This window comes from Solanum stenotomum, unplaced genomic scaffold, assembly GCF_019186545.1.
Source record: "Solanum stenotomum isolate F172 unplaced genomic scaffold, ASM1918654v1 scaffold3800, whole genome shotgun sequence".
NCBI classification, from domain to species: Eukaryota; Viridiplantae; Streptophyta; class Magnoliopsida; order Solanales; family Solanaceae; genus Solanum; species Solanum stenotomum.
In genome coordinates, this window is record NW_026034708.1 from 33224 (window position 1) to 45834 (window position 12611).

The following is a 12611-nucleotide window of genomic DNA, read 5'->3' on the forward strand; positions in this document are numbered from 1 at the left end:
GCATGCCAAAGATCCTATCCTTTGGTGGCATACAAGTCAATCCATAGCAACTATCAAGTAAAAGATTTCGGAGACTACCAAGTTTTGTGGTTTGATTTGGCAAACAACCAACTAAGGAGCAATATTAATTGTAGATCAAGAGTCTGCAGATTTTGAAGCTTGCATAACTGCTTTGGAAGACTACGAAGACAGGTTTAGGTATCTTAAATGTACTAGATCACCAATGGAAGATGGTAACCGCTTAAGTTATATGTTACTTAGATTAAGAACCCTCAACGCGACGAACTTTTTCAAGAGCAAAGGAGAGTAGGAAGACACAACTTCAACAAAACTGATTGACACCATGTCCTTAAAATAATATCCTTTTACTTTCATTTCACGGATATTGTTGCTTGCTGTTAACAGAGATGTAGCCAAATCATGAATTCTTTCATAAGTTTTACCAAATTTAACTTCTACCGCTTGGAAAAAGGACCTCAAGTATAATTCTTTCATACTTCATTACCCACATTAAATTTGGTAGCTTTATTAGAGGATGATATTGTCACACTTCCAGCCTATTAAGTTTCTATTCCATTTTTGTCGTTTCTGATCACTTTCCATTATCGTACTTTTGCTGAACTTGGTACTTTAATGAACGATGGAATTCTATGCTCCAACTTTATTACACTCTGAAAGAAATCCAACAGGGAGAAAACATGCATATAGACTTATTTTTTCTTTGTTAGACAAAATTTACACTCAGTTGTTTAATTTGATAAACATGCCTGTTAGGTTAATTGTTTGTTATTGGATTAAGGATCCAAGTGCAGCAAATGGAGATTCAGAACAGAAGAGAATCTCTTTTCTTTGAGCTGCTTCGTTAACAAAAGCAAAACGGAGGTATATTTAAACTATTTCCAATACAACATAACTATATTCGACTATAACTTAGCTATAGTTTGTAACTGTAATATACTTACTAAAAAAACTGTTAATTCACCTTCTTAAACAAAAGATCATTGAACTATGAGAATTTATCTAGCAAATCCATTGAACTTTATTTTGTATCAATAAAATCACTAAAACCTTTTACCTTTAACAATCACCCAACTACATTTATTATTAAAGTAAAATTGACATGACAAAATAAAATATTTTTTATGTCATATAAACACGCACACACAAATAAACAATTTTTTTTAAAAAAAAAAAACATTATGCATCTCCTTTCTTTATTTCCAAAAATTCTTACCAAATTATATATATATATATATATATATATATATATATATATATATAAAGCTAGATAAAAAAGAAGTGATGTGGCACATCTCAATGGCCAAGGATCCTATTTATCTTTTTGTGGTTTTTTTTTTATATTTTTCTAATTCTTTTCAATTATTTTATTTTATAACATCATCTTCTTAATTTATACCTCTTCAATTACATAAATTTAAATATTAATTAATTTAGTAATGTCTATAACTCCTAACCTTTCATATGCATAACCATCAAATAATTGTTTAATACTCAAATTTATAACTCCTTAAAATGACACTTATAAAAACCTATTTGAGACATGTATAATAATTACCACAATAATAGGAATAATTGTATTAGTGTTGTAAAAAATTATTCAACTCTTGGTCTTTTTCTACATATTCAACGTTGCATACACATATTCTTTTTTTAAAATTATTTCTTCGTCACTATTTGATAATCTCTATTCGATTAAATTATGTGTTTAATTTTATTTTATTTTTATTGTAAAGTAAAACCTCAATGGCAGCGTTTCACTATAGCAATTTAATTCTCTCTTCTCGCAATGCATACTATAAGAATGAAAGTTTAAATAGAATTTTTTAATATTAATGGATTTATGTGACACAAATATGTAGTAAATGAATGCCAGTACGAGCATCGAATATTGAAAAAAAAATCTCTAACTTTTGAATTTCGTGCATAAATGTTCGAATATAATTCAAGTATTTTTTTCACACCATTATTTTGTTAAAATATATTTTGATTTGTTTATTTTTATTATAGAGTCATTTATATAAAAAAAAAAAAAAAAAGACATGTAATTTACGATCAAATAGATTTAGTATTATTGGTTGAACTAGTAATATTTCTATAAGAATCATTGAATTTAGTATGACACTATGATAATAAACCGAAGCTCTTCATATCAATTTATATGTTTTCGTCTTTTTTATCAACAATTTTAAATTGAAAATGCAACATGAGATTTTTTTTAGCAATTTTTCTGAATAGATAATATCAGAATCATAATTTAATTTGTCTTTCTCTCTTTTATTGTATAATTTATTAATTTATTTAAAAATATATTTAATAACTTTTTATACCCGCACGAAACATGGGCAAGTTCATGCACAAGTTAGATATATATCAGCAAAGATGTTGAGGTAGTTGATGATACTTAAGGAAGAAAAGTTGCGCACCTAATAATTTAAATATGAAATGTTTCTATTTTTTTTATTAATAAAGGATTTAACTTGGTAATTGGTATGCATATTCATGGAAACTGCTAGCCAGTTTCACATGTCTTTTCTTGTGGGGTTGGTTTGTCTTCATCTCTGTCAGAAGAGAGCTTAAAAACACATACATTTCCTTTCAACACGAACAGAAGAACTTCATTTTATTTTTTCGGACATGATTCTTTATATACTAGTTTCTGGGTACGCGCGAGCGTGTCTCCCATATTATTTGTATATATTTTTAAAAATACTTGAATAAAATCAATATCCAATTTTTACAAAATGCCATATATATAACTTGAGAAAAAACTTGAAATTCCGACTTAAGCCATGATACACAAATCACTTTTATCTCAAAATTTAATTTATGGCTGATTACTTGTGCAAACAATAAAAACTTGAAATTCTTTAATAAACTGTCAAAATCATCTCCAACATGTTGGTAAATCACAACATAAGTAATGTAATATAAGTATCATATTGACGTTATTAAACTATGAGAAGATACAGTTAGCTAAACGACTAGTTCTGAATCTAATATGAAAATTTTCAAATATTTATTTCATCGGGGATTTGGCCATAGAAACTGTTGTTTCCAATGTCCAAAGAGTTAAGGAAGGAGAGGTTCCCAATATCTGTTGCGATTGAACCTCTAAATCCAAAGCATTTGAGGACTAATGATGTCACTCTTTGATGCTTTTTACTGCAAGATATGCCTATCCAATTGCAAATGTGAGTTCCTTTTGTCCAGTTTTTTGACAACATTTCATTGGGGTCTGAAGTTATTTGAGCTTTGAAAGCTAAAAGAGAAGCCTCATCAGTTGTAATGTTCGATGCATTAGTAACTGAGAGGTACGTTAACAAAATTAGGAATGCTATTATCATAGTCCTCGCAACCATTTTGATTTGTTCAACTTCTTTTAACAGCTATTTGTGCCTAAGTTTTTTCGTTTCAAACGCCATCGATATATACTGTGTATACACTTTTAATTGCTTCAACACTTATCTAATTAATACCAATGATTAACATGTATATGTAATATGTTTGAAACATTTTTTTTTTTTGTATATTGCTAGCTGAACTTGACTGCAATTCATTGCTAAAAGGAAACCATTGGTTGTGGAATTCTGTATTGATAGTTAAATAATTTACTTGACATTTTTTATGTAGTTTTAGTATAGTATAATGTCATCATTCGAATGTCAATATATAACCTCCCCAGAATAGATGCTTGACAAAAGAATGTCAACTGTTACGGTCAAATTAATGAACTAACGTGTAAAATCATGTCCTTGATCGATAATATAAAGTTGCGTCATGTCCTGTCTAATCATCTCTCTCCAATACTTTTCAACCTACCCCTCCATGTACCCGCTACATCCAACTTTTCGCACATGCACATGTTCAAACCATATCAGTCTTGCTTCCCTCATCTTGTCATGAGCCAAAGAGGCTACTCCCATCTTCTCCCAAATAATCTCATTCCTAATCTTGTCACTCCTAGTATACCCATACACCCATCTCAATATCCATATCTCTGCAACATACATCTTCTGAACATGTGAGTTCTTAACTGACCAACCTATGATCCATTAAAGGAGATGAATAGAAACTTGTATTACATATTAATTAAGTCTCTTATTGTCAAAACTATGTTATCACCTTTAGGGAAAATATTGAAGATAGTTCTCTCTAAATATTTGAAGTTAGGTGTGGATTATTTCTACTCATACATATCTAATCCACACACTCCAAAAGACTAGTTTAGTTACTAGTGTAATAATTGTGAATATGTATGACTATTACAGAAGTATATATCCATAAAGAAAATGATATTTTCGAATCTTTCATTAAAAAAAAGAAGATATATATAATTAAAATCAAGTTTATAAGGATGTGTGGCCACTATTATATTTCTTTTATCCTGAAAGGTGTCACACCATCTTTAATTCATTGTTTCTATTACTCTTAGCCGGCGTTCGGACATATATAATTTTAATTTGTTGTGTTTGAATATGCGATTGAAAATCATAATTTTATATTTTAAATGCTCCAAAAAAAAATAATTTGGAATTCCAAAATTTTAATATGTAAAATTTGATCCATAAGTTTATATTTTGTATAAAAAAAGAAAAGAAAAAAGACTTGTCATTTTAAATTTTGCAAAAAAAAAAAAAAAGAGAAAGAAGAAAGAACTCATGTTCAACATAATAAAAAATTGATTGTACCATGTGAAAGGATTATATTTAAAGAATAACTAGTTGCTGAACTTGACTGCAATTCATTGCTAAAGGGAAACCATTGGTTGTGGAATTCTGTAGTGATAGTTTAATAATTTACTTGACATTTTTTTATGTAGTCTTAGGCTATAGTATAATGTCATTATTCGAATCTCTATATATAACCTCCCCAGAATAGATGCTTGACAAAAGAGTGTCAACTGTTACGGTCAAATTAATGAATCTAACATGTAATGTTATTCAATCAATAATTATCTACTGATTTAAATGTTGAATTCATTTCAAGTTTCGAGTTCTTGTTTAGAATTTTAGTATATGAAGTTCAAACAAAAAAATTTATGCAGTTCAAATTAACAAGTCGTTGTGATAACATAATAAATGTCAAGAGGATAAAACAAATTCATTAGTTTCCGAGTTTTCTTTGTCAATAGACCAATCAATGGCGTGCTCTATCAAAAATAAGACTTGGTCGTTGGGGGACACTGCAATCCCTCAAACAGATTCCTCATATTATTTATTTTTAGTGCATTTGATCTAATTTTTCGATTAACTAGTCTAATATAAAATAAATCATTTTGAAGAGGTCGTTTTTCTCATTTTGGTGCATGTCACAAAAAATGTGATATAATAAAGATGGATGTTAATTCAACATTAAATATTTTTAACAATGATTATATTTGACAAAAAATGCAAGTTGCATATATATAAGGAGGAATTTAAAAAATGATACCGTCGGACTCTCAATAACGACAAATCAACGATCAAAGTTGCTTAAGATTCCGGTATTCACGGAAAATCAAATCAAATCGAAGAATAAAAAAAGACCGGTACCTTTTGGTTTGGTTTGATTATAATTTTTTAACTTTAAAAAACTGACAAAAATTGATTTGATTTTAGTTTTAAGCGGAAAAAAGAGAGAGAGAACCAAACTGGCTATATAAGGCCATGTTTAGGCATGTAATATGAAATTATGATCCAAAATAAAATAGATATGAAGTTAAAGTTTTGTATGGACTTGTAATTTGAACTTTTTAAGTTGCATTTTTATTTTTCATAAACCTGAAAACACACAAATTGTGAAAATTATCAAAATTTCTCAAATTTTCTTTCAAGTTTACTATAAATGAGAAAATTATAGTTCATATCGAAATATCCTAAGATGTTGCATTGATAAATCACATATCTCCATGTTTCTAATATAAATAATTATTTATGTTTACAAACTTTCAAATACACATAATTTTATGTTAATTCACTAGTCAACAATAGTAATAACTAGTTATTCTTTGGGAAAAAGGGTTCGAAACAAATCCAAATTTTGAGTGAAATTGTTGTTATAATCCCAAACTTTGAGCAAGACCTATTATCCACCTACACTATTTAGTGTATTTTAAAGGTATATATGTGACCACGTGGGCACGTTACTATTTATAATGATACAATATTTATGATGTCCATGTGGGCACATATATACCTTTAAAATACACTGCTAAATAGTGCAGGGGTAAAACGTCCTTTCCAAAGTTCAGAATTGTTATAGCAATTTCGGTCAAAGTTCAGATATATTTCAAACTTTTTTTTCCTTATTCTTTAAACTTCAATATGACCCTTTCACATGATATGGAACAATCTTCACGCCAAGCATGACTTTTTTTTGCAAAATAAAAAATGATAGATCCTCAATTTTACCAAATCAAAACATGACCAACAAGATCCAAACTCAATTTTTAGGTCAGTAGATGCCTATTTTACTTCTAAAGAGAGATGCTTCAAATCAATTTGAATGCACAAATGACTAAACATTTTCCTTCATACCAAACACATCCAAAATGGAAAAAAAGTGAATAATTCTCATGGTCAAACAGCTCGAGTAATTTGCGAGAAAGTGATACTTGCCGTACGCCAAAAGTAAAGAATTTGAAGACATCTACTCTTAACACTACTAGTTAAATAATTGTTCCACAATTCTCAAAGCAACTTGTTGGTTTATTAGCATTTTAATATTAATATTTTGTATATTAATTTGCTAAAAACTTAGTATAGCCGTTGTTGCCAACCATTTTGCTGCCAACCATTAGTGGTTTTTCAGTTTGCTGCCGTTGCATATCATAACTGCTGCATTAGTGCTATTCAGCATTACTCCAAACGGAGTTAGTGCATATGTTACAAAGTTTTTGGTGCAGCAGCAAGCCGTTGGTGGCTTAGTGTTTCTTTATTTCATTCTTTTATTCCTCCATTACACCTTGTAACCTATGTAACTTCTAAGACCATTATCTTCACTATTTACTACACTATTATCTTCCTATTCATTGCTAGGAAGACTTCTTCTAGTATAAATAGTGGTGGTCTTCATTTGGTTTGTTACACAACATAAAAGAGAAAAATATAGAGTGCAAAAGTTTGTCAAAAAGAGAGTTCTTATTAGTTGAAGGGAGGTGTTCTTTTTTCTGGAGCTTTGGACTCAACTCTTATCCAGAGTTGTTGAGTTATATATTGTGATTAGGTTGTTGTATCCTGGAGATGACAAGTCAAGAAGGACTACTGCTGGACCAGTGAAAACATTTGCAGTGGGCTTGAATCTCCTTAAAGAGAGCGAGATATCCGCACCTCAGCCTGAAGAGATTTATTTCTCATTTTTTTTATTTTTAATTGTAATCTTGTATTTTTGCAAGTTTTTCACTAACACAACTTATATACCTTTCCAAACAACAAGGTTTTCCAAATTTGTTTTCTAATATTCTAAGGCATTACCTGTGGCGTAGCTACATGGTGGTCACTGGACACCCTTCATCGGAAAAAATACCATATATACAAGTAAAATGATACACGAAATGATTAAATAATATATTTTGGATACCCTTAACACAACAAACTTTTATAGCCTAGTAGTTTCAGATGCTTGGAATGAGATAGTGCTCATGTGTTCGAAACAAACATATTCAAATACATGTGGAGTACAGAGAGCAGTCTTGTGATTCTGTAGAAGACTTTGGCATACAGATCATAAAGTGAAAGCAAAGTATTCCGTTACACGAAAAGTATATATACATACTCCCATTAATGTATTTATTACAAGTAATTCATGAAACACAAAGCAGTAAATTTTTGTTTACTCATCAACTTTAATTTGTACAATTCCACTCTAAACATATATATGGCAGAAGCTTTCCTTCAAATTCTGATTGACAACATCACTTCTTTCCTTGAAGGGGAACTTTCATTGCTTTTCGGTTTTGAAAATGAGTTTGAAAATCTTTGGAGCAGGTTTTCTACAATCCAAGCCGTGCTTGAAGATGCTCAGATGAAGCAACTCAAAGACAAGGCGATTAAAAACTGGTTACAGAAACTCAATGCTGCTGCGTATAAAGTTGATGACATATTGGATGAATGTAAATATGAGGCAACAAGACTCAAGCAATATCGACTAAGGCGTTGTCATCCAGGGATTTTCACTTTCCGTCACAAGATTGGGAAAAGGATGAAAGAGATGATGGAGAAACTAGATGCAATTGCTAAGGAAAGAATGGATTTTCATTTACAAGAAAAATTAATAGAGAGACAAGCTGCTAGACGGGAAACATGTACTCATCTTGAATTAGTATTACAACAATTTTGTCTATATTCATTTTTTGGCAATTATCAAATTCATGTGTGTGTGTTTGGGGTGTGAGGAAGTTTCAAAGATTTTTCCTAAATGTTCGTCTCAAGTGTCTAACCCTTCACTACCTTTGATGATAGATGTACAACTTATTTTCTGTCTATAGATTTTGTGCCCTTTTTCTTAAAGTTCTTAAGAAGATTGTAGAAGAACTTTACGTGCCCACTACTCGATAGTCTAGGCATCAACTGTGGACATTACTTGCATAAGGATGAAATCGTCATCCTCCTTTTGTCTTCTAGACGAAAGGTGAAAAAAAAATGATTTATCAACAGGTTGAGTCTAGCCAAACCCTCCACCATTCATTGTGGTATTAATTAAAAAAACAAAATCTGACCCGTCGTCAATTTGAAAATGACAAAAACAGTAATTACAATACAGTAGAAGTACGTCCTTGATGCTCGAGTATATATCACTTTTGAAAATGACGGCAACAAATTAAAAATAATTTGTTTTGTTACTGGTTCATATCAGATTCTGAAAATGATTGCAGAAGAAATAGAGAAACTTCAAAATATGTTTTAGGACTTTTTGCCAAGTGGAACTCAGCATGATTTTCTCATGTCTCCTGCTCCTCAAGCTCATCTATATCTCTTTAAGGCGTGCATATATTATTCTCTATTTTCTGCCGATTCCTAATGATCTGGAATATAACAATATTCTCGTGTGGACATTGCTTGGACCAGGTTCTATTTTAACTGAACCACAAGTTTATAGAAGGGACAAAGAGGAAGATGAGATAGTGAAAATCCTGATAAACTATGTTAGTGATGCCCAACAACTTTCGGTCCTCCCAATAGTTGATATGGGGGGACTAGGAAAGACTACTCTTGCCCAAATGGTCTTCAATGATCAGAGAGTGATTGAGCATTTTAATCCCAAAATATGGATTTGTGTCTCGGACAATTTTAATGAGAAGAGGTTGATAAAGGCAATTCTAGAATCTGCTGAAGGAAGGCCACTACTTGGTTACATGGACTTGGCTCCACTTCAAAAGAAGCTTCAGGAGTTGCTGAATGGAAAAGATACCTACTCATCTTAGATGATGTTTGGAATGAAGATCCAGAGAAGTGGGCTAATTTAAGAGCAGTCTTGAAGGTTGGAGCAAGTGGTGCTTCTGTTCTAACCACTACTCGTCTTGAAAAGGTTGGATCAATTATGGGAACATTGCAACCATATGAATTGTCAAATCTGTCTCAAGCAAATTGTTGGTTGTTGTTCATGCAACGTGCATTGGGACACCAAGAAGAAATAAATCCTAACCTTGTGGTTATCGGAAAGGAGATAGTGAAAAAATGTGGTGGTGTGCCTCTAGCCGCCAAGACTCTGGGAGGTATTTTGCGATTCAAGAGAGAAGAAAGAGAATGGGAACATGTGAGAGATAGTGAGATTTGGAAGTTGCCTCAAGATGAAAGTTCTATTCTGCCTGCCCTGCGACTTAGTTACCATCACCTTCCACTTGATTTGAGACAATGCTTTACATATTGTGCAGTATTCCCAAAGGATACCGAAATGGAAAAGGAAAATCTAATCTCTCTCTGGATGGCACATGGTTTCCTTTTATCGAAAGGAAACTTGGAGCTAGAGTATGTAGGTAATGAAGTATGGAATGAATTATACTTGAGGTCTTTCTTCCAAGAGATTGAAGTAAAATCTGGTAATACTTATTTCAAGATGCATGATCTCATTCATGATTTGGCGACATCTCTGTTTTCGGCAAGCACATCAAGCAGCAATATCCGCCAAGTAAGTGTAAAATATTACCCATATATGATGTCCATTGGTTTAGCTGAAATCGTGTCTCCTTACTCTCCTCCTCTCTTGCAAAATTTTGTCTCGTTGTGGGTACTTAATCTAAGTTACATAGAACTTGAGCTGGAGCAGCTACCGTCTTCCATTGGAGATCTAGTACATTTAAGATACCTAAACTTGTCTAGCAATCTTAGAATTCGTAGTCTTCCAAAGCAGTTATGCAAGCTTCAAAATCTGCAGACTCTTGATTTACATGACTGCTGGTCACTTTCTTGTTTGCCAAAACAAACAAGTAAACTTGGTAGTCTCCGAAATCTTTTACTTGATGGTTGTCCATTGACTTGTATGCCACCAAGGATAGGATCTTTGACATGCCTTAAGACTCTAAGTTACTTTGTTGTGGGAAGGAAGAAAGGTTGTCAACTTGGTGAACTACGAAACCTGGATCTCCATGGCACAATTTCAATCACACACCTTGAGAGAGTGAAGAAGGATACAGAGGCAAAAGAGGCCAACTTATCTGCAAAAGAAAATCTGTACTCTTTAAGGATGAGTTGGTATAAATATGGACCATATTGTTTACATGAAACAGATGTGCTTGAAGCCCTCAAACCACGTAGATATGAATCAGAAGAAGTTAAAGTTCTTGAAGCCCTCAAACCACACCCCAATCTGACTTCTTTAACAATCATTGACTTCAGAGGATTCCGTCTCCCAGACTGGATGAATCACTCAGTTTTGAAAAGAGTCGTCTCTATTAGAATTGAAGGTTGCGAAAACTGCTCATGCTTACCACCCCTAGTGTTAGCAAATGGGTCTGGGGAGGTGGAGTATCTTGAAGAGGATGATGTCTCCACAAGAAGATGGTTTCCAACCCTGAGAAAACTTAGTATATGGAACTTCCGTAATCTGAAAGGATTGCTGAAAAAGGGAGGAGAAGAGCAATTCCCTGTGCTTGAAGAGATGAATACTGATAATTGCCCTATGTTTGTTTGTCCGACCCTTTCTTCTGTCAGGAAATTGGTAATTTATGGGGAGGCAAATGCAACAAGTTTGAACTCCATATCCAATCTTTGCGCTCTTACTTACCTCCACATTAGCAGTATCATCAAAGCTACTTCCCTCCCAGAAGAGATGTTGAAAAGCCTTGCGAATCTCAAATACTTGAAAATCTCTGGGCTCTGCAATCTCAAAGAGCTGCCTAGCAGCCTGGCTAGTCTCAATGCTTTGAAGAGTCTGGATATTGAAAGTTGTTATGCACTAGAGAGTCTCCCCGAGGAAGGAGTGAAAGGTTTGACTTCACTCACAGAGTTATCTATTTTTTGCTGTGAGATGCTAAAATGTTTACCGGAGGGATTGCAGCACCTAACAGCCCTCACAAGTTTAAGCATTAGTCGCAGCCCAATACTGGAAAAGCGGTGTGAGAAGGGAATAGGAGAAGACTGGCACAAAAGTGCTCATATTCTGTATCTGAAATTACATGAGTGAGTTTTATGTAATTATTTCTCTGTTTGTGACTTGTGAGTCTCTCTAGTTCCTGCCATGGGTTGTAAATTTCTGGGTTTTTTTTTTTGGAAACATATTAACGATTTGTAAGATCCTTTTGTATTATAACTACTTGTTAATGTTGTAATTATTGGCTAACTGTTGATTACCACTCTCTGAACGCTGAATAAAACTATTCATGTTTTTTTTTTTCATCTACCACAATTTTCTTTTAGTTTTTTTTATATACTTTTTCTAGAGGGACTCAATTTCATTGATTTTCATCTAAATCAAGGAAACAATCGTCAAACAACACTATCTTAATATATCACTTTTTCTTAATGTGGAATGTTTTTCATTAGTATTGAAAGAATAATCAGGGTGGTAATTTGGTGATGAAACTAGATGTAGCGCACAAAAGCTTACTAACAATTCTATTCTGAATCATTAACATCAACTACATTTACCCCTTTTTTTTTAAAAAATGCTTCTTTACCTTTGGAGAAGTAAATATATGTTTGATTGTTTACATTAAGGGCATGTTTGGAAAGTCACTCTGGTAATGGATTTGGTGTAATTGGGTGTAATTACATTGTCTGTCTCGTTTGGTTGACCATGTAATTACCTAGTTAGCAGGTAATTGGGTGTAATTGATAGAGTGTAATTACACTCTCCAATTCACATGGGAGGCTGTGAATTGCAGGTAATTATATGATGTAATTACAAGCTGATTACTTTTCAATTTCTTCCTTTTATTTTTGTTTGTTTTAATATATTTTTTATTTTTATTATTTTAAATTCTTTTTTATTTGTATTAATCTAATATTTACTAAAATATTATTTTATTATTTATATTTCATTTCCTTCTTATTCTTAAATTTTACTTCATGTGATTCCATGCAATTCTTCGTAATATCTAAAAAAATCATTAGTATAATTTTGTTAGTATTCAAATTTTAAAATTAAAGTAGAATTCATTGTTGAATAAAGTTATG

At 32.1% G+C, this 12611-nt stretch overlaps 1 pseudogene; it reads left to right on the forward strand.

Moving 5' to 3' along the window:
- The first annotated feature begins 7875 nt into the window (after nt 1-7875).
- Nucleotides 7876-11619, forward strand: LOC125852650 (putative disease resistance protein RGA1; annotated as a pseudogene).
- Nucleotides 11620-12611: the final 992 nt, after the last annotated feature.